A 22,333-nucleotide genomic window follows, 5' to 3' on the forward strand; every position below is an offset into this window, starting at 1 on the left:
TTGTGCATGTCCATGTTTCATTCACATTAATCACATCTTAAATGGTCCTCTTACATAGTGAAAAATAACATATTAATAAGTTAATATGAAAGAATATAAAATATGTAAAAAAATAATGTAATTAAGTACAATTTCCCATGATAAATTATTGCCCAATATTACTAATTAAGTAAAATTCACTTATTTTAATAACAATTACTCAAGATAAATATATTTATTTAGTAAAAAGGTGGTAAAATTATATAGAAAAACCCTATATAATTTTGAGTTTACACACCCCCAAACTTAAACCATTGCTCCTCTAGAGTAATGTTCATACACAATACAAATTTTGCTAAGACAATTTTACAAAAAATGAATAAAGCAGCATCAATCTTCACACATAATCATGCATGAACAAAATCATGCTCAAAAATACTTTTATTAATAAGTAGCTTGAATGCAAATATTATTTCCAAACTTTGTACTAAGCTCGTCATAATGTCAACATGAATTATAGTTCACATGCATTTTCAAAGTTGTACATAACATTCACCAATCAATATGCTTTCATTATCAACGAAACATAGCAATCCCAAGGTTTAATTAGTGGTCTTCAGAAGTTGAGCTTAGTAATTCCTCTCCACTAATGTAGTCTGTATAATCATCCAATCAATAGGTATTTTATTAAGTTGCAATAGGGCTGGGCTAAAGGTAGGGATAAAGAGAAGTGAATTTTGAGGTTCAATCATCTTAACCCTAACTTGTCTTGGATATTTCTGTGTCACAACCTTCATAAAATTGGGTCTTTGAAACACCCCCAAACTTATTTTGAGCTCATGCTCAACCTTGACCTTTTAGACTTTGAGCAAACTTTGCTCTTTATTTTTCAGAATTTCAACAATCTTTTTTTTTTTTGCTTTTTATTCTTTTGAACAAACATTCGTTTTATTTTTTTTAAACATGTGAAGAACATGTACATCTTTTCATATTTTTCCTCAAACTTTGATCAGCAAGACAAATTTAGTTAAGGTAGGTGCAAAAGAATATGATAAAATAAAATAAAAAGATGGTAATGTGGCTTATAATTTAGGTACTTTGCAATAAGCAGACATTTAAGCTCAAAGATTAAGTTTCAAGGGTTAATTTAATAAGGTCGGCTTGAAAGGCTCAAATGATCCAAAGAATATGTGCCTATAGCATATTAGATTCTTATACCTACTAGGATTTTGCCTAAAGAAAGTTACTAAGTCAATTCTAAAGACTTAAACCTTCATACATGTCTATTTCTAAAGAAATCAAAATTCATGGAAAATACTACATAAGAATAAATATCATACAAGCATTCCATCACTCAAGATAACATATGAATAACTTAGATAAAATCATAAATCATGCTTGCATTTGAACATACTTATGAGCAAAAATTATTTCTGAAAATTCATTTGTTTCAACATACTTAAGTAAAAAGATTGAGACATACTTTAAAATTCATGCGAAATACCTTATTAAAAATTTGTGTTAAAATGCCTTACCCCCTTTAAAAAAGACAATGTTCTCATTGCGAAAACAGAATAATGAATGAAAACTGAACACAAGGTAAGGTTGTAAGAAAAGAGAGGTGAGTCATAAAGTTTGCTTAAGTAACAAGACTTTCTCCACGATCCAATCCTAGACATGTTCATTCCCATTACAACATCACTTTATTTTTTCTATTGAAGAGGCATTGAGCTTATTTTATTCATGCTTGCTATTTTATTATGTGAAAGTAAAAATTCTAACTAGGAAATAAAAATAAAAACCTAAAAAGAAATAAAAACTAAAGATAAGAATTCCCCAATTTTATTTATTTGACTTATCCTTCTTGTCTTCCTTCTTTGATGTTTTGTCCTCGCTTGCATTGTTATCTTCCTTCCATGATTCGATGATATAATCTGGGAACTCAAGAAGAAAATTGTTAGAAATATTTTTAAAAGTATTTCTTATAGAATCATCTCTAACTTTTTCATATTTCTATTAAAGCCTGTTGTTGGTTATGCATAAATTTCATCATATCCATCATAATTGACAATTCTGATTTCTTCACAGTGATTGAAGAAGTGGGCATAGGAATAGGCAACTCAGGATCAACACTTGGTTCAACTGGCTTATCAATATTTGACTCCTCTCTTGGTTTAGAGACTTTCGGTCCCTTTATAAGTTCTGGATTGTTTGGTTTTTCCTCAGATTCGACTTCTTCTGTCTCAGTAACTGAGTTAGCCTCTATTTCAGATTCATTCAATAACTCATCAGTTTCTAGTTTTGTTGGTTCACTTAGGTTAGGTGGGTTCAGTTCATGGACATTCTCCACTAATCTCTCAAGATCATGGGCTGTGATGCAACCTTGAACATACAAGCCCTTCAGGTTTCCTTTTGTTCTAACTTGGCCCCTTAAGAAAAATAAAGTGATCAATGATGGGAAGTAAGCACTTTCGGTCTTCTTTTTGGCACAATCATGGATCTCTTTAAGAATGATCTTTCCCAACATTGATAGACCTTAGCCAATGGCTTTAAATATTCCCTTCAACAAGAATGACTACCATACTTCCTTATAATCCATTGGGATCCCGTATTTGTCATAGCATTAAGAGATTGTTGAAGAAAATCCCAATTTATATTTTTCATCATGAAAAAATACTCATCTTTAACATCAGGTAGGTTAAACAAATCATTAATGGGCTTAGAAGTTAGGGGTACCTTTTTCTTGCGAACAAGAACTTCAGTAGCATCTGGCTTAGTTAAATTGGCATAGAACTTTCGAACTAAATCCTCTTCAGGCAATGATCGTGCATCGCAAAAATAGTTCCAATTGAGGGCATTAAATATCTTTTGAATTGACAAAGGCACGACCATATTATCATTGCTTTCCAAGTTGAAACCTTTTTCTGACATCATAAGTTGATTCTTGAAGATGGAATCAAACCTTTCTTTCACTTCCTCATCTTGAATCACAATGGGATTTTTGGCAGAGGTCTTGGAAGATCTATTTCTTTTGCAAGACATGGTGATTTTTCCTAAAAAATAGGCAAAATTTCGGCAATGGATGAATCAAGGTGTTTTGCGGCGACAATAGGTGTGTGGTGGCAATAAGCTAGGGTTTTGCCATAATGGGAGGAATTTGGGGAAATATTTTGGGATTTAGGCCGACACCTAAGAGGGAAAAGAATGAGTGGCTAAGGTTTAAGCTAATTGCTTGAAGGATTGTGAAAAATATGGTGGTAGAGAGGGGTTTATATAGCGATGAATTAGGGCAAACTTGTAGCAAAATTTTAGCTACTTAAGTGACTTGAGCGATAAGTATATATGGAGGGAAAAGTGGTGGCAAAAATTAGGGTTTTGGGGAACCCTTATGGACTGAAATGTGGATGAATTTCTTCTCTTTGTTGTTTCAGGCCTTATTGAACATAAAAATAAAATTAAAATGAAAAATTAAAATGAAAATAAAAATTTCAAAATTAATTAGAAAATTTCTTCTCAAAAGATTACATTAAATTAATTCCCAAGAAAGGTTGGAAGGGTCATAATGGTCTCGCTTAAGTTTCAATCTCTTTAGACATAATTAATTAAATGTACTAATTTAAGAAAAATAATTTCTAAGCATGTCATTTATCCAAATGAGAGAGAAAGGAAACAAACTGAAAATAAATTAACGACAGAGAGAGTGAAGAGGACTCCCTTAATGTTATTTATGATTGTCACTAACAAAGGCGATGTCGAACGACCATTTATCATACCAACCATATCCATATAGAAAGAAGAATAATGTTGCTCAGAAATTATATTCAATATTTTCTCGAAAAATAGTAGTAGGAAATGGCCTTTCTGTTTTACTTTGCTCGACTTTCTGTCATTCGTACAAATTTGCCTACCCATGATTATCTTTAACAAAATCAGCTCATTTTCCGTTATACCTTTTTACTTTGGTACAAGTCCTACCCATTGAATGTCATAGATGGGATCCATGATCCTTTCTTTTAACCATTAAGACTCGAGTTTCCCAAGATCAAATACTCGAGATTGAATCAAACTCTTCTGTCCCTTGATAGATCCCTTTTCAGTATTTGCAATAGTCCACTCGATACCTTTCTCGTGTCTTTTCAAAATAGTTAACTTTAACTTGGGTGGCTCTTCTCTTGATGGGTTGGGTTGCTTGTACTCATATGATGATAGCTCGAATGACTCGAACCAAACTTTTGAATTGAATTCTTCCAAGTTAGCTTCCAAACATTTATCATCCTCATCTCGATGTGAAGAATCATATGAAATACCTTCCAATGGATTATTGGGAATTAATGGATATTTTTTTGAGACAGTAAAATAATATTTTACCTCATCAAAAGATCTTAGGTCCTTGAGTACATTAATGGTTACTTGTTCATATTTAACTTGCATAGTGAGTTCACCTTTCTATACATTAATTCTCGTTCTGCTAGTTTCCAGGAAGGATCTTCCTAAGATAATTGGTACTTCTTTATCTGCTTCAAAATCTAAGATTATAAAGTCAGTAGGAAATGTGAATTTATCAATACGAACCAAGATATCCTTGATCTTTCCTTCGGGGTATGCTAAAGATTGATTCACCAATTGAAGTGTAATTGTAGCCAGTTTGGCCTTACCAATACATAATAATCTAAACACAGACATAGGAATTAAGTTGATACTCGATCCCAAATTGCACAAAGCCTTACCACAATAGGAGTCTCTAATATTGCAAAGTATGATGAAACTTCCTGGATACTTCAATTGATGAGGCAACTTGTTTAGAAAAAATAGGCTACACTCTGTAGTTAGGGATACAGTTTCAAATTCCCAAACCTTCTCTTATTAGACAGAAATCCTTCATAACTTTTGCATAGTTTGACATTTGCTCCAAAGCTTCTACCAATGAGATATTGATACGTAGCTGTTTCAACACATCCAACATTCTCTTAAATTGAGTACCCTATTTATGTTACTGGAGTCTTTGAGGATATGGAGGTTGTGGAACTTTGGCTTGGATTGGAAAACTCTTCCAAGGTTATATTTCTGCATCTAATGAAGAGGTTAGCTTATCAAAATTCACTAGTTTAGATTTTACCTTTTCAGAATTTGTAGAATTTGGCTTCTCTAGTGTAGGAATTTCAACTGTGGGTTGATTTTCCTCTTTCTGGAGAGGTTCATCTTCAACCTCAACCTTTTTGGGTTCAAAAGTCTTTCTGCTTCGTAAATTGATTTCTTTGCAATTCTCCTTCCTTGATTTTCTTAGGTTCTCCATGTTATTAGGTAAAACTCCTTGTGGTCTATTTTGAAGTTGATTGGCTAGCTGCCCTATCTGGTTCTCCAAATTTCTCAAAGTTGCATCATTCTTCTCCATGTATGCTCTTAATAAGTTCTCAAGATTAGAAGATTCAACTGATAGAGGATTTTCTATGTTGCTTGGTACAACACCTTGAGGTTTGCTTCTAAGCTCATTAGCTAATTGTCCCACTTGATTTTCCAGATTCTCCAATGTTGTTGCTTGGCCTTGAATCAAGGCATCATTTTTAACAGTTTATTTCTTTAATAAGTTCTCCAAATCATTTGAAGGCTCAACTTGCGATGGGTTTTGAACTTGTTGATTGAAACCAAGAGGTTGATTGGCCTTGAATCAAGGCATCATTTTTAACAGTTTAATTCTTTAACAAGTTCTCCAAATCATTTGAAGGCTCAACTTGCGATGGGTTTTGAACTTGTTGATTGAAACCAAGAGGTTGATTTGATTTGCGCTGCATGTAAGTGTTGTTTGATGCATGTAAGAGGTTGATTTGATTTGATTGGTGGCTAAGCTGCAACATGATTTAAACCATTAGTAGTAAATTATTTCAACATTGAAGAGATAGATGATACCTAATATAAGAGTGAAGTAAGGGCGTCTACTTCATGTACTCTGACTACTTGTCTTCCTAAAGTTGCTTGATTTGTTGGCAACTGGTAATTATTACTAGCTATTCTCTCGATTATTTCGTAAGCCTCGTTATAAGACTTTGACAAGAGAGCACCATTCGCAGAAGCATATACCACCAACCTTGTGTGTACGTTGAGACCATTATAGAATGTTTCCAACTAGATATAATATGGAATCCCGTGATGAGGGCATCTACGTAGTAACTCCTTGAATCTTTCCCACGCCTCGTATAAGGGCTTGTCATACAATTGTTGAAAAGTGGCGATATCATTCCGCAACTTATCATTTTTTCTAGGTGGGAAATACTTTACCAAAAAGCATTCAGCTAATTCTTGCCAAGTAGAAATTGAGTTGGATGGCAATAAATTAAACCATACTCATGCTCGATCTTGTAACAAGTATAGAAACAACTTCAACCTCAGTGCATCTTCAGTTACACCGGCTATCTTGAAGGAATCACCCACCTCCATAAACAATCAAAGGTGAAGATGTGGATCTTCTGTAGACATTCCATTGAATTTGCCTATTGTTTGAAGCATCTGAAACATTACAGACTTCAATTCAAAATGTGGTGCCTCAATCTCTGATCTCGTAATTCTCAGATTTAGTTCGTTAAGAAGTGGCATGACATACTGTCTTATGGGTCGGTCCCTATCTTCAGCAATAAGGATTAGGTTTCGAGCATTAGTAGCTCCATTCCCTTGAACATTATTTCTATTCTCAAGGCCCGTTTCTACAACTTGTCTCCGGGCTAATCTTTCTCGTCTTCTTTGTCTAAATGCCCACTCAGTTTCAGAGTCTACAGGGAGTAAATCAATGATTCAATCTATGCTCATGACGACTTGAAAAGAAAATCACAAAAAACTAAAGAATAAAGAATAAAATAATAATAAAGGGAAAGAAAAGAAAAAAATGAAAGTATTAATTAGTAAAGTTAGAAATTAAATAAAAATAAAATAAAAACCGAATTGCAAGGAATAATTTCACAAAAATGATTAAGATAACAGTCCCCAGCAACAATGCCAAAAACTTGTAATAGGATTTGTGTAAGTGTACATAGTCGTTCAAGTAATAAGTAAGGAAAATGAGTTATCGTCTCCACATGGACTATATAAGCTTAACCAATTAATTTCAAAATTATAAATTCACAATCTGATGTAAAAAATCAATAATTTAGATAGTGATGATTAAACTAAGTAAAATTAATTAGATGCAAAGATTAACCCCTATGCAATTCTAATCTAGATGCAAAGATTGACCCCTATGAATGAATGCCTTTAGCAACAAAAACAATCAACATTAAATGGGGTAAGATTATTATATTAATAAATTCAATTTACTTTTTGATGCTTAACAATGTTCGAAAATACTTCCACAATAATTCGATCTTTCATGAGTTTGGAAACCAAATTAAGTCCTTTCAGAGTCTTTTACTTAGTTAAATATACATTTTACTGATCATATTAACTAAGGGTTTCTTAGCATTTATGTAAGGCCATAGGGACATTTATATTTGCAACAGTTTAATTAAATAAACCTAAAAACTATGCAAGGCAATAGAGCTAACTAAAGATATTACGAACCTCAACTTAGTCGGGTTTAAGGATTTAAATTAAGGATTGTACATTTCAATTATGTGCCTACTAGTCGTCGTCTGGTTAGGATCACTCAACTAATCTGAGTGCATCCAATCACGCATGAATGAAATGCATCTTGATATTGACTTAACATAATCATCCTAGCAAATAAGATTTAAAATATCATTGTTGATGTCAAAAATAATAAACTCAAAGCAAACATGATTAAAATAGATAACAAGAGGAAAGAGTAAACTCTATTCAATTCAACAGCCTTTCAGATCTATTCTGACTGATATGCTCATTCGTTCTGCTTGACACTTCTTTTGCTAAGGAATTCCTAAGGTGGCTGGCCAAAGAATGATTTTGACAAAGCTTTTGTGGCTAAAGAATGGGAAGGGAAATGGTGGCTATGCAAGGGAAAGGAAAATGGAAATGGAATGTATAGAAAATGCTACTGAGGGAAGAGAAATGAGTTGTTAGGGATGATTTGAGAAGTGATAGGTGCATGGTATTTATAGGTGAAGGTAAGGGGTAGAGTTTGCTAAAAATAGCATTTGAATTTCTTCTTTTTCTATCACACATGGCCGGCCATATTTCAAGGAGAAGGGGATAACTAAGTCTTTTCTTTTTGAATTCAAATCAAGGCTATTAATAGCTATGGGGTGGATGGTTTCAACAGTGAAGTAGTTGTGCCGATTTATGATTATTTTCCAACTGTAAGGATCTTCAATTAAATATTCCAAAGCTTGCTTTTAGGCTGCCATCTACTTGAGCAGAAACTGGGGTTTAGTTCCTCTTTGTTGGACGATTTCTCAGTCCAATAATGTAGCAGACTGTCCAACTTTTAGCACCTCTTTTACTGGGTCAAATTATCAACCTCATGACCCAAATTGCATGGTCTTGCCATCCACAAAAATTAATTTGTGCATGTCCATGTTTCATTCACATTAATCACATATTAATAAATTAACATGAAATAATATAAAATATGTACAAAAATAAAGTAATTAAGCATAATTTCACATACTTTATAAATTCATGCCCAATATTACTAATTAAGTAAAATTCACTTATTTTAAGAACAATTACTCAAGATAAATATATTTATTAAGTAAAAAGGTGGTAAAAATATATAGAAAAACCTTATATAATTTCGAGTTTACAATGCTATCAGTTTTTTCTTTCGTTCCCTTAGAATTTGAATACCTAGAACAAAATTAGCTTCTCCCAAGTCCTTAATGCTAAATTGTTAAGTTAACCAAGGTTTAATCGATGTTAATGTCCCTACATCATTTCCAATGAGTAGAATGTCGTTGACGTATAGAATGAGAAAAACCACCTTTCCATCCACTAAACATTTGTAAACACAAGGTTCATCAATGTTTTGCTCAAACCCAAAATTCTTGACCGCTTGATCAAATTTTTGATTCTATGAGTGAGATGCTTGCTTGAGTCCATATATGGAATTAAGAAGTTTGCAAACTTTATGCTCGTTTCTTTTAGCTATATATCCAGTGAGTTGCATCATGTAGATACTCTCTTCAAGATAGCCGTTTAACAATGCTGTCTTTACATTAATTTTCCAAATCTCGTAATTAAGATCTACCATAATGGATAGTAATATGCAGATTGACTTGAGCATGACAGTCAGAGAAAAAGTTTCTTCGTAATCGATACCTTTTTTTCTAAGTGTAACCTTTTGATACAAGTATGCCTTATAAGCTTTCACTTTTCCATCCACATTTCTTTTTCTTTCGTAGATGCACTTACAACCTATGGGTTTTATCCCTTCTAGTAAATCTACAAGTTCCCATACTGAGTTGGAATTCATAGAGCCCATCTCAGCTTTCATAACTATTTCCCAGATCTTGGAATCAACTCTGTACATCACTTTATTATATGTGAGTGGGTCATCATCTTCATGTTCAGCAGACTCAGTGTTAAAAATGCTTTCATTTGATTAGAAGAACTCAGTTCTACGAGAGACCCTCCCACTGCGACGAAGCTCCCTATTCTGCTAATCATTTGCAAGTATACTACTAGGATTAGGTTTTGGAACCGTTTCTATAGGGTTTTGTATATTTCTCGAAAGCTTCTCGAGTACCTCTTTACTCCGAGGTTTAAAGCCATTCATGTAACTTTCTTCAAGGAAAGTAGCATGAGTTGACACTATAACAGTTTGCTCTTTTGAGTTATAAAACAAACCACCCTTTGTTCCCTTTGGATATTCAACAAACATGCACAATTCTGTCTGTATAGTTTAAAGGTTGAGAATTAGTCGTAGGTGATTAAATAGATGAATACAATTTGTTTTAGGCAAAAAGATTAAGTATAGACCGAGATATTTGGAATTCAAGTTTGTTATGTCGAATGTGTCCATGATTATTGTTGTGAAAGTGTATATGTAGGCATGTCATACATGCTAAGTGACAGTGATAATATTGTGCTAATGATGCAAATATGCAGTGATAGTGAGCGAAGAATTGGTAAGTAATATGTGTGTTTCATAATGGATATTTTGACCTTGTGAACTTTGAGACCGTTGGGTATAGTTGGCATGCCATAGGATTGTGAGTACTCACCTATATGTGTTATATGATTTGGGCGTTCAGACCTTGGGACATGTTGGAGAGATAAGGGAGTGTGAGCTAAGCCCCATTCAATGAGACATGTTTGGTGTGATGGAGAGTGTTAGCTATATGCTTCACTTCTTTAGATATGTTTGACTTTAAGAGTCATTTGGTGTGTTGAAGATCTGTGTATCCGATGTGTGGTGATAGTGCCCATTTTTATGTTTTATAGCTAAAGTGACAAATTATCTTTAAATATGATTGTAAGTATTGTGATGTATGTGTGAAAGTGAATGTGATGACTATATAAATAGACCATTAGATATTCATGAATAAGTAAAATAGGACACTAAAGTTAGAACTATTAAGATTATGTTATATGGTTGTTTCGATAATGCTTGATGAAATGTTTGCATGGTAGTTGTTCTAGGCATTCACTGAGCTTGTTAAGCTCACCCACTCCTTTTAAACAATTGCAGATTAGTAGCATTTTGGTGTGAGCGGTGTGGTTTTCGTGGGGTGATCCAAACAAGTCCATTTTCGCTATTTCAAAGGTGTTTATTAATTCTTTATGTTTTAAGAAATAAAAGCAATGTGGTAAACCTTTATACTGGTATTTGCGATGATATTTGGATGTTTTCATAGCGCATTTGTTCTTAGGATTTAGATATGTGAATCATCATATGTGATTATTGCTCAGACTTATTTATGATGTTTGAGACTATTATTATGATTGTTTTGACGTTTATTTGATAGGCTAAAGGATGCATGTTGAATAGACTTGTATTGGAATGATTGGTAAGCTTAAATATGCTGAGTTTTTATGGTCTGGAGCAGAGGTATCGATATTTTGTGTGTAAACGATACCTATGAAATATTCGATGTGCAGGAAATCAGAACTGTACTTTGGTATCGATACCATATCACGAGTATCGATACTTAGGGTAAAATTACCGATGCTTTTTGAAAGGTAATGATAATTTCTAGAGTTTTATTTTTAGGCGAAAAACAAAATTCTGTTTTGGTGTCGATTTTTCAATTGGTATCAATACCATGTAAGGAAAATATCAATACTTATATGCCAGTATCAATACCTACGTATTTGTATTGGAAATTTTGCCAAGTTGTTCTAATGCATGCTCAAGCGTTAGTAAATGCTTAATTAAAGTATGTGTAGCAATTTGTAAAGATAATTAAGGATTTGTCTGACTTAAAAATTATGCAAATGTTAAAATTGAGGATGTTCCATTAATAATGAGCAATTTTCTATTTGTATAATGTGAAATGATGGTGTGACATCTTGATATTTTTGCTCGATGACGGGCCAGTATAGGGTGTTACAACAATGGGCCAACAACCTTTATGAGATGCATGACTGCTATATTTGCTGATATGTTAGAAGAGGGGTTGGACATATTCATGGATGATTTCTTAGTTTATGGTGACTCTTTTCAAGAATGCCTTGATAACCTAGAAAAAGTTCTGAAAAGGTGTAAAGAGACTAATCTAGTGCTTAATTGGGAAAGATGTCATTTCATGGTAAAAGAAGAATTGGTACTAGGACAATAGATCTTAGGAAAAGGAACAAAAGTTGATAAAGCTAAAATTGAGGTTATAAAAAACCTTCCCAATCCAACAAATGTCCGAGGTGTTCAAAATTTCTTAGGCCACCAATATTTTATCAAATATTTATAAAAGACTTTGCTCATATCTCTAATGTAATGGCCCAAAATTTTAATTTTGGGTATTGTGAATGTGTGACACAAAATATCTATCTGCTTTAGTGGTTATGTGTTCTGGATGTGTTTGGGAGGTCCCAAGTTCAAGCTAGGACTTGGGCAAATTTTGGTAGTTTTATGAATATATCTTTGGTCAGTAGGCTTTTAATTAAAATTTGATAAATAATTAATAGAAAGGGCCTGCTGGTCTTGTGGATAAGTGGAGTGTTGGTGTAAAGGAGATCCTGTGTTCGAATCTTGGCGTGAGCATTATTTTTGCTCATGCGTCTAGGAGAGTTTGAGATGGACTAAAAATCTGAGTGGATTTAGTAGGGAGTTTGATGGAGAGAAATAAGGGATTCGGGTGGTTATCAAATATTCTATTAATCTTTTTTTCCTTTTTTTTACTTTCCCCAAAATCCCTCCACCCTCTTGCCATTTTTCTCTTCGTTGCTACAGAATTTCTGCTCTCTTTCACCCTTCATCTTCTTGATTTTCTTTTCCCACTCTACCTCGTGTTGCTCCATGTTTTTCTGCGATCGTTTGGTAAGTTTTAGATAAGTGATTTGTCCCCATTTGTTAATTTTCTTCTGAAGTGTTTTGTTTATGCCAATTAGGGGAGGATTCAAGGGCTCGTAATCACCAATCGGAGTCTTAGTTTGTGTGGGAATTACTGTTCATCGGTTGAAGGTAAGGTTTAGTTACTTATGGGTTAAAACCTCGATACAAGCTCAATTTGGGATCACGTTATGTGGGATTAAATTAGTGTTATTTGTTCAATTATAGGCTTTAGAGCGCTCGAGGATTGTTTTAGCATCAAACAAAACTAGGTGTGTACCTAAAACGCAGAAAATGGGATTCAGCGAAAAGCTGAAATTGCTTGCTGTTTGGACAGCAGTAGTAGGCTAACTTTGAAAAATCACCATAAATTGTGGAAGACGAATTAGAGGATGAAAAAATATGGAATTGTAAATCGTGAGATATAATAAGTTTTGTGAGATAAGGTCAGAATGAATTTGGGTTCCCCTGTTCTGACAAATCACCAAAAATTGGAGAAAAATAATTAGGGGTTAAAATTTTCATGTTTAAATTATTAATGAGTTTATTTTCAAAACAAATGGTAACATCATCCAAATTTTGTAATAAGAGTTAATTAATTTTTAACAAAGAAAGGTCGAAGCTGTCAAATAGTAGAACAAGCGTAAGATTAAAGATTTTACTGTACTTATTGGCTGAACCAAAAATTCTAAAAATTTTATGGTAGAAAGATATTTGAGTCTAGTTTCAAAGACATCAAGCAGGCCTTAATTTGGAATTCTGTAGCTTAAGATATAAATAATTTAGTAACAGTGACTCAGGTAGACAACTTTGAAGGAACATATAAGTAAATAGTGAAAACATATTTGAATATTTAGCTAGCATGGGTTACATTAAAAATGGACTCTTTCATATTTGATCAAAACTGTGTCAAAGCCTTCGAGGTAATAAAAGCGAAACTCATATCTGCACCAATAATCATTACCCCGAACTAGTCAGAATCTTTTATGCGGTAGGTGCAGTTTTGGGATAGAAAAGGAATAATACATTTGGGGCTATTCATTATGCAAGCAAAATGCTAAATTCAGCACAATGCAATTACACTACAACTGAAAAAGAAATGCTAGCAGTGGTTTTCGCTTGTGAAAAATTCTAACCTTATTTAATGGCGAACATAATATATGTTTATACTGATCACTCTGCACTAAAATACGTCATGAAGAAGAAAGAGACAAAGGCCAGGTTAATGAGATGGGTTTTACTGCTTCAAGAATTTGATCTATGGATAATGGATAGAAAAGGGACTGAGAACCAAATTGCAAATCATTTATCCCGAATAGAGAATAACGTAGAAGCGGGAACTATTGAAAAAATTAAAGAAACTTTCACAGATGAACAACTATTTAGAGTAGACATCCATCAGGCAAGGTCTAGTAAACACATAATACCGTGGTGTGCAGATTATGTTAATTACATAACAAAAGGTGTATGTCCATCGTTGGCATCCTGACAACATAAGAAGAGGAAAATTCACGAGTCAAAAAAGCACACTTGGGAGGATCCGTATGTGTTTCGACTATATGCTGATCAATTGGTCAGAAGGTGTGTAGCAGAGGAAGAGATATACGATATTCTACAAGGATGCCATACATATCCACGCAGATGGCATTTCGACAAAAAAAGGACAACCTAGAAGTTGCTATAATCAGGTTTTTATTGGAAAACTATGAATAGAGACACTTATGAATTCATACAAAAGTATGATAGATGCAAACGAACTGGGAGTATATCAAAAAGGGACGAGATGTCACAAACAAGGATAATTGAGGTGGAAGTATTTGATGTTTGGGGGATTGATTTCATGAAAACTTTTCCAAGTTTTTTCTGGAATAAATACATCATTCTAACTATCGATTATGTTTCAAAATGGGTCGAAGCTGTTGCTTTACCTACCAATGATACAAAATCAGTGGTGAAGTTTCTAAGAAAAAACATATTCACTAGGTTTGGTACATCGTGTGCATTGGTCAGTGATGAAGGATCTCATTTCTGTAGTAAGTAGTTTGAAGCTTATTTGGTGTAAGACATCAAATGAAAACAACCTATCACTCATGGGTAAGTAGAAGTGTCTAATCGTGAGATTAAACAAATTTAAAAAAAAGAATAAACCCAAGTCGAAAGGATTGAACAGAATGATGCATTATGGGCTTACAGAATGACATATAAGGCTCCTCTAGGTATGTCCCCATATAAGCTTGTTTACAGAAAGAACTGCCACTTGCCAATTAAATTGGAGAGGAAATCATATTGGGCAATCAAAGAATTAAATTTAGATCTGGAGCTAGCCAAGAAAGAAAGACTATTTCAACTACAGAAATTGGAAGAGTTTCACTTTATGGCCTATGAAAACACTAAAATGTATAAGGAGTAGACTTTGGCACGATGCAAAGATCCAAAAACGTGAATTTCTGTCTGGATAGAAAGTTCTACTATTCAACTTAAGATTAAAATTATTCCTTGGTATGCTTAAATCAAGATGGATAGGAGCATATACCACACAGCAAGTGACACCTCTTGAAACAATTGAGCTGATCGACAAAGAAGGGTAATTCTTTCTTGTAAATGGTCAAAGAGTGAAACATTATTTTGTAGGAATGACAAACATAGTAATTGAAAAACAATTTCTACAATGTAACACTCTATGGGATTTAGGAGGAAACAAGAAGATATTCACAAATGGAAAGAGTGATGGTGAAGAAAATGACCAAATTGTTGATGCCACAGTACACCTGAAAAACAAAGGAATTTGGCTTGCATGTCACGACAATGGACAACGAGTAGAACATGAAAACTGCTCTCGACACTCCTAAGGGATGTCTCTACACCACTGTATGAACTCTACTTTCTAAACTAACATTAACTGCTGATGTTGTTCTAGTTTAATTATATTAGGATTCTTATTATTTAACATTAAAGGACTTATATTGGTTTCCAAACTCATGAAAGATCGAGTTGCCATGGAATAATTTCCGAACACTGTTAAGCATGATAAAAATAAGCTAAGTTGAATGATGTAATTATCCTAGCCTATTCATGTTATTGATTGTTGAAATTTGTGTTTTTGCTATATTCATTCATACATTTCATTTCATACTTCACATTTAGTTTGAATTACATTAGGGATCAATCTTGCATCTAGATAATTTAATTTAGTTAATCACCTATCACTCAAGATTTTGTGTTTTTATCATCAAATTGTTGACTTTAATTTTGCAATATATTGATTAACATATAAAGTCCTTGTGGAGACGATAACTCTGTTACTTACTTATTACTTGATAACAACTGTGTACACTTTCACAAATCGAGCATTACACATATAAATTTAAACATTTATAAGCCAACCAAAACATATTTACAAGTAGGCTATAGGTAAATTCAATGCACACCATACTAACAATATAGCATAAAACACCTATTCCATGCCATTTATAACCATTAACAAAATTAACCAAAAGCTACCAAAATGATGGATGGATAGTGTGATTGTGCTTCAATGAGATTCTAACCAATTGAGCTCTCCGGTGATCTACAAGAAAAGAAAACAACTAACATAAGCAAATAGTGCTTAGTAAGCTCGTATAAACCATAAACATAAACTTACCAAATAGGCTCAATTTATATAATTCTTACATAAAACCATTGACATGCTTAAGAGATTATTCATTACCTATTACAACACCAACCTCACAAGTTAGTACATTAAATAATGAAACATAAAAATTCATCCATATCAAGAAACATATACTTGGAGCATATCCATAAACATCACATTCATCTCATCTCTAATATGTAACATTCATACCTTCAAAGCACTTATGTCAACACTTTCCATTTCACCTATCATAATCTCATAACATTTCATATTATTAATTTCATTCATTTAAGTCTTTCTTACCCGTTGAGCCAAATGAAACAATGTCGAATACATGGGAACCATGTTCACACAAAGTGTGTCTGCATCTGTAACTGTAACCGTATTTATAATACTTACACAAGCTGTAAAATTGGCCTGCTCACACAAGCTGTAGGTCGAAATGTTAAGCTACACAATGCTACTCCACGAGCTGTAGAGAATCCGTAACAAATGCAAGACCTCAGCCATTGGTAGGACATCCAAGACCAACACCCAGAATTGTATAACCCCTAATGACATGTCATTTGTATCCTAGGTATTGATAAGGTTCAAACGGGACACATTACATATGCTTTAATTACTTTTTTGATATAACATTTCATATACATATTCATGAAATTTGCATTTTCCACAATTCGTCAATTGATCACCTTAACGATTTAATCTCATTAAACATATAACACATGATAAACATGTACGATATAACTAACATACTTATTAATTAAAATTTAAATAAATGTACAAGTAATGAAATAACCATTATTTACCTATACAAAAACGATTACTAACACGAACCAACGACTACTCCGCTACTTTGGCTTTTCCACTATTTGAGTCTAACTTGTTCGTTTCTTGATCATGCAAGAGAGGAAGACTTGGCCAAAAGCTTAATATCTTCCTAGCTATGGTGTTTCGGTGGAGAGAAGTTAAAATAAAGAAGATGATACTTTTTGTTTATGTTCTAAACTTTTATTCACTTTATTTTAACATTATTTATTAATTCAAAACATATATATTATAAAAACATTAACGTTTAACCGACCACTAGCATTAACAATGGTATAATTGCCATATAAGACCATCAAAATATAATTTTATACTCAACTAGATCATTATAACTAATAGCGATGGACTTTTATAGTCTTTATGATTTAGTCCTTTTTCTTTAATTAATGAGCCAAACATAAAAATTTTTGGGCCAAATTTTAGTACATCTATTTAATCACTCTGTAAATATTTTTATTAAATATTTACGAACTCAGTTTACAGAAATGAGGTCCCGATACCTCATTTTCCAAAACCACTTAACTTTAGGGACAAACTACTTGAACTTAGCTATTCATTCAAAAAACATAAATTATCTAATTAAAATTTATTATAATACTATATTTTATTTGTAAATATTAAATAATAATATTTTGGGGTCACTCGTCGAATTTGTGGCCTTGAAACCACTATTTCCTACACCGTTATAAAACGGGTTGTTACATAGCTTCAGTTAGAGTGTGATGGTTCTATTTTGGCCGAGTTAAGGGCTAAAACTTTGTTTATACAGAAAATTTGAGAGTTGCAATTTGAAGATTTGAATTTGTTAGCTAAACAAAAAATGGTTGAAAATGGTCAGATAGCCGATTTGAGTATTGGTGTGGATAATAATTTATATTTCTGTAATAGAGTGTTTGAACCTAATAATTCACAATTGAAACAGAACATTTTGAATGAAGCTCACAACAGTGTCTATTTGTTACACCCGGGAAGCACAAAAATGTATTGTGATTTGAAATAGGTATATTAGTGGCTAGGAATGAAACATGAAATTCCTGAATTTGTATCTAAATGTCTTGTGTGTCAATAGGTAAAAGCAAAACATTAGGTTCCATTAGGGTTGTTAAAGCGTATTATGATTCTTGAGTGGAAATAAGAGTATGTTACTATAGAATTTGTATTGGGATTACTGTTAATGCCGAGAAAGAAAGACACAATATGGGTTATGGTTGATCAGTTAACAAAGTCTGCACATTTCATACTCGTACGTATGAATTACTCACTTGATGAATTGGTAGAATTGTATGTTTCGAAAAAAGTCAGGTTACATGGTGTTCCGCTATCAATCATTTTCGATCGTGATCCGAGTTATACTTTTAGGTTTTGGAGTAAGTTACACGAAGCTCTAGGTTCCAAGTTAAAGTTTAGTACAAATTTTCATCTACAAATGGACGGTCAATTAGAATGGGTGATTCAAATACTTAAAGATATGCTCAAATGTTGTATAGTTGAATTTGAGTGTAGCTGGGAAAAAATAATCACGTTGGTTGAATACACTTATAACAATAGTTATCAATCAATCATTAAAATGGCTCCATACGAAGCTTTATATGTTAAAAATATAGAACTCCATTATATTGGATCGAGTTGAGTGATAAAAAGATTTCTAGCACAGATTTAATTCGTGAGACTAAAGATAAAGTAAGAATTATTCGGGACTGTTTGAAAACTGCTTCGGGTCATCAGAAATCGTATGTTGATTTAAAAAGAATGGATATAGAGTTCCATGTTGGCGAGAAAGTATTTTTAAAAGTTTCACCTTGGAGGAATATTCTTCATTTTGGCTAGAAAAGAAAACTCAGCTCGAGGTTTATTGGTCCGTACAAAGTTATTGAAAGAATAGGTCTAGTAGCTTATTGTTCGGAATTACCGGCTGAACCTGAAAAGATTCATGATATTTTTCATGTATCGATGCTGAGATGATATAGATTAGATCCTTCACATGTGATTTCTCTGGTTGAGATAGAGTTATAGCTTGATGTGAAGAACAAGTTAAGATTTTAGCTCGGGAAGTTAAAGAACTTTGAAACAAACAAATATAGTTGCTGAAAGTTCTTTGGCAGAGTCACAGTGATGTGGAAGCCACTTAGGAAACCGAGGGGATTATGAAAATGCAATATCCAACCTCTTTTTCTGGTAAGATTTTTAAGGACAAAAATTCCTTTAAACGGGGGGTTGTAACAAGCCATTTTTGACAATGTCGAAAATACTAGTTTCAGTACCACAATTCTGATGAGTGAGTCAATATTATATTATTTATTCTTTATAAGGTTATTAAAGTGTCTTATAAAAACTTGGTTGGAAAGTTTTAATGTTTAGATAATTAATTAAGGAAAAAGGGATTAAATTGTTAAAGTCATGAAAGTTAATTACTGTAAGTTAAATTATATTAAATAGTTAAAAAACATAGAATTAAAGGCTTAAAAGGGTAAATCTAACAACTTAAATTATAGTGGACGGTTTTGTAATGGTTGTGTGAAATTTGATGTAAAAGCCAAGCTTATTTTGTGTGCATGGTATGTATTTTCTCACCCGTTTTAGTAATTTTTATATTTTTGAGATCGTTGCAACTTAATTTAGTTAACTCGAGGATTAATTTGTAAAACTATTAAATGTTTAGAATTATGCCATTGATGAATTGGTGTTCTTAATTTTTATGATATATTATTAAGCTTGATAATTAAATATGACTATTTAATAAAGTGATTTTAATTAATTTTAAAGTTTATGGACTATGTTGTTAAAATTATAGAATAAACTATAATTCTTGTGATCAAGTAGTAAAAGTGGGCAGTTGATGGACCCTGTAGAATTCGACACAAGGTTTTTGGGTTAATTTCTAATAATTGTAAGAATTTCGGTTTTATAGACCAAATTGAATGAAGGTGAAAGTTTAGGGTAAATGTGTAAAATATCATTGAAGGGTTAATTGCATGAATATAAATGTTTTAAGATGTTGAATTGGTTAATTGAATTGAAATATTATATTAGATCAATAAACGAATTAGTCGATTGATAAACGCAGGAAAGGAAAAGTCGTTGCCACTTGTCGTTAGCTGTCATATTTTGGTAAGTTTGTATTATGTTTATTATATTTATAATGATTTTTTAATAAAATGGAATTGAATGTTGTTATTATCTATTAGACGATTAATGAAATGAAAGAATAAAGTGAGTATAAGATGTACCGAAAAAGTAAGTCTTCAGCCGGTGTTTATTTAGTAGGCCTTAAGCTGATGTTTATATAGCAGGCCTTAAGTCGATGTTTATTTAGCAGGACTTGACTCGGTTTTATTTAGCAGGATTTGAGCCGATGTATAGTTAGCAGGTATTATGTACCAGTGATGGATATCGTAGTGATGGCTTGAGATCCTGCATGTGTTGTGGATTCTCTGAAGCTTGTGTGAGCAACATCGTGTATTGGTTAATATCCTTATGTTAAGTCGTATGGGTATTACCCTCTTGTGTATTCAAAGTTGATTTACTGTTGTTCTCCGTGCAAAATAATTATCTATTATGATGAAATGAAATAAGACGATGCGATGAATATTTTATATTGATATACGATTGTTTAACATGTTGTGTTTTGATGATATGACCAATTCAGGTCTAATTATTTTGGGTAATTGGAATAATGGAATATGATAAAAGAATAGTTAGTTTCATTATTATACGATTTATATTTAAATTGACAGGTATGATATGTTTGATTTTACGAACATACTAAGCTTTTTAAAAGCTTACTTTATTTGGTTTTCTTCCTTGTAGATCATTCGGTAGTTATTTTGCTTGTTTTTGCCCGGTTATAAGTGGCATGTAAATAGGGTTTCAAATATGTAAATTATAAGTATTTTGGGTTTGTTGTTGTGTACTTAAAACCTTGGTATATGTATGTGGATGTAAATCCTACTTGTAACTTGGTTGGTTGTGGTTTGTGGTGGTGAATGCATTAGTTGATATCTAGATACTTTTAAATGGTTGTTTTGGTAAGTGAAGTTAATATGCAACCTTGAAATGCTTTGTGATTGAAGAATGATTGATTTGGTTGTAAGATGATATTATTTTAAGATAAGTTAAATGAGCATTTGATGGTTTGATATATGATTGAATTTTGGAACTTGTTGTCTTACATTGGAAGAATGTTTGAATGAATTTTACTTGTGGTACATGTTTTAATTGAATGATTACTATATATATGTTTGAATCGTGGTACCAATGAGGGCAAAATTTTTAGGTACTTAGGTTGGTTGTGAATTGGTATGTTTTGGATTCTTTAGGCACATTTAGAATAAGTTTGATTGTTTGTTATTTCATAGCTTGGAGCCCAAGCATTTAGGTGTGAATTGGCTTGATTTTGAAGGTAGTTTTAGTCAGACACGGTGTAACACCCTTGAACTATCTCTGTCGCTGAATGAGGGTTACGAAGCATTACGGTACAAATCAAAACATGTAACTTACAATAATAAAATTCGATAACACAAATTAATTATTGTAAAAATACACTCATGGGCCTTAAATCGAGCTTACAGGGCTCTAAAACCAGTTTGGGAACATTCTAGGATCAATTTGAAACAAATAAAAAAAATTTGGAAAAACTTGAAAATTTTGGAAATAGGGGTCACACAGCCGTGTGTCATAACCCAGACCGTGTGGACATTTGAAGTCTAGAAACACGACCGTGTCCCAGCCCATTTGTCTGCTTGTGTGGATATTCGAAACAAGGTCAGACGGCCATGTCACAGGTTGTGTGCCAAACCGTGTGTGCATTAGATGTTGGGTTACACAGTCGTGTTGAAGGTCGTGTACCAAGCCGTGTTACATACTGACTTGAGACACATGGCCATGTCTCAGACCGTGTGAAACCTACACATAAAACAATAATGACACACGATCATGTGGGGTGACCGTGTGACAGCCTGTGTCCTAGGCCGTTTGGTATAAGTTCCCCCTAAAACAAGCTAAATCAAGCACTAAACCTTCCACACCAAGACACGCCATACCTAGCTTATTTAACATGGTTTATAACACATTCAAGGATGCTAGAAACATGTCAAAATCATCCAGCCTAAAACTAACCAATATGCCATCATAAGGTACCTCAATTTACATACCAATTAAATTCACTCCAAAACTACTTTTTAGACCTTAAACATACACAATACTCACCTACATATCATTGAATCACCTTATTCATATATCAACAAGTCATATGCTATATATTTACAATGCATTTAAAAGTGACTAAAAGACATATACCTACCTAAGCATTTACAAGTCAAAAGCAAAACATATACACAATAACATAACCACATCACATTGGCCAAATAGCATAATTAAGACTCATATTACATTTAAGCCCTATACATGCCATTTATAACCATTAGCCAAAATAACTAAAAACTACCAAAATGATCGATGGGTAGTGTGATAGAGCTCTGAAAAGATTCCAACCTCAAGCTTTCCGA

The 22,333-nt window shown here is 32.9% G+C and overlaps 1 non-coding gene across 1 annotated transcript; it reads left to right on the forward strand.

The window, feature by feature from the left end:
• The first annotated feature begins 6,115 nt into the window (after positions 1–6,115).
• LOC121225966 (small nucleolar RNA R71) lies at positions 6,116–6,221 on the forward strand. The gene has a single exon (XR_005923869.1). It is a non-coding gene; the product is annotated as a small nucleolar RNA R71 (small nucleolar RNA).
• The last annotated feature ends 16,112 nt before the right edge of the window (positions 6,222–22,333 follow it).

Source organism: Gossypium hirsutum, chromosome D13 (assembly GCF_007990345.1).
Source record: "Gossypium hirsutum isolate 1008001.06 chromosome D13, Gossypium_hirsutum_v2.1, whole genome shotgun sequence".
Classification (NCBI taxonomy): Eukaryota; Viridiplantae; Streptophyta; class Magnoliopsida; order Malvales; family Malvaceae; genus Gossypium; species Gossypium hirsutum.